This window comes from Sapajus apella, unplaced genomic scaffold, assembly GCF_009761245.1.
Source record: "Sapajus apella isolate SASKATOON/1434 unplaced genomic scaffold, GSC_monkey_1.0 scaffold32, whole genome shotgun sequence".
NCBI classification, from domain to species: Eukaryota; Metazoa; Chordata; class Mammalia; order Primates; family Cebidae; genus Sapajus; species Sapajus apella.
Window position 1 is genome coordinate 1,299,236 of NW_022436972.1, and position 1,850 is coordinate 1,301,085.

The 1,850-nt window shown below is 37.4% G+C and overlaps 1 pseudogene; it reads left to right on the top strand.

Moving 5' to 3' along the window:
* Window positions 1-849: 849 nt before the first annotated feature.
* Window positions 850-944, top strand: LOC116562571 (annotated as a pseudogene).
* The last annotated feature ends 906 nt before the right edge of the window (window positions 945-1,850 follow it).

Consider the following 1,850-nt stretch of genomic DNA (forward strand, 5'->3'; position numbering starts at 1 on the left):
TCCTAGGGTCCCACGAGGGAAGGATTGTGAATAGCATTTCATACCCACTCAGCGCATCTATCCTGTGTCAGGGAAAGGAAGGCACAGTAGTATCCTACCCACACTTCTCCTCTGCTGAAAACAAAACGACACTAAGAAACCTCAAGAAAGAAATTTTAAAAAGCATCAAAACAATTCAGAAAAGATGATGAAGACAAAAAACAGTAATAAATAATAAAACCTGTAAAGTTTAAGTGATTATTGGTAACATAGCTGTTTTGTACATTTTGAAGCTTTTTTTTTTAATTTTTTTATATTTTTTTAGAGATGGAGTCTCACTCTGTCGCCCAGGCTGGAGTGCAGTGGTGCAATCTCAGTTCACTGAAATCTCTATCCTCTCTGGTTCAAGTGATTCTCATGCCTCAGCCTCCAGAGTAGCTGGGGTTACAGATGTGTACCACCAAGCCCAGCTAATTTTTTTGTATTTTCAGTAGAAACAGGGTTTTACCATGTTGCCCAGGCTGGGCGTGGACTCCTGACCTCAAGTGATCCACCTGTCTTGGCCTCTCAAAGAGATGGAATTGCAGGCACGAGCCACTGTACCTGGTCTTTAGATGTTTCTTAAAACAGAAGAGGCACCATGTAAAAAAACAAAACAAAACAAAAAAAAACATCAATCTGAACATTTAGATGATTTCAGCAGAGCTGGAAATACCCAGCAGGGTAGGCAGAGAGGAATTAAAAGTAGATGAATCACCCTTTTTGAAGTTAGGGAGTTATTTATATTATTTAATTCTTGACACTGATGAAAAATACATGTTTAGATATGTCTGTTAGAATTGAAACATGATTTTAAATATCTTTCATTTCCTGCGTTAGCAGCACATACACTAAAATTGGAATGACACAGAGCATGGCCCCTGAACATGGATGACATGCAAATTCATGAAGCATTCCATATTTCTGATGACTGGATAAGGAAAATGTGGTATATATACCCCATGGAACATTATTCAGCCATAACAACCATGAAATCCTGTCATTTGCGGCAACATGAATGGAACTGGAGGACATTCTGTTAAGAAAAAGAAGCCAGAAGCAGAAAGTTAAACACCACATGGGATTCGTTAGAGTCTTATAAGGCGTGCACAGTTCACCATAGAGTCTGCTCTCCTACGAGACTCTAATGCCGCCACTGATCTGACAGAAGGCAGAGCTCAGGTGATGATGCTAGCTGGCCTGCCACCTGCCTCCTGCTGTGTGGGCCAGTTCCTAACAGATCACAGGCTGGGGCAGGGATCCCTGCTCTAGAACGGTTGTATAATGTATGCTTTCATCAATAGTGCACAATAACCATTTCATTATAACTGCAGCAATACTGCCTATTTTAATTGTTAAAAATTAGCCAATTTGTTAAAAAGAAGAGTATTTAGGGGTAGCACTTCATTAATATTTGAAATCAAACATTTTTTCTATGTGCTTATTTTTGTCTATTATAATTCCATTTATTTGAAACTGTAGAACATATATGGAATTGGGGAAGATAGTTTTTGGTTTTTGCTATGTATATTACTTCTGGCGATTAAATTTTATCTTAAAATGTATTTGTGCTTAGATAAGTTCTTATGCATCTAAAAATCAGATATGCATATTTGCTTCTTTTTGTTTACATTTTGCTCTATATTCCATGTGAACTTTTAAGCTATATTGTGAGATAGAAATTTAACTTTATGCCCCCAAATAAGTAATAATTTGTACAACACTGAAACAGTCCTGAACTAAAATCCTGGCTCAGAGATGAATTATTGTTTGACCTTGTGCAAGTTACTTAATCTCTTTAACCACTGGTTTTATCATCTGTAACATGGAGA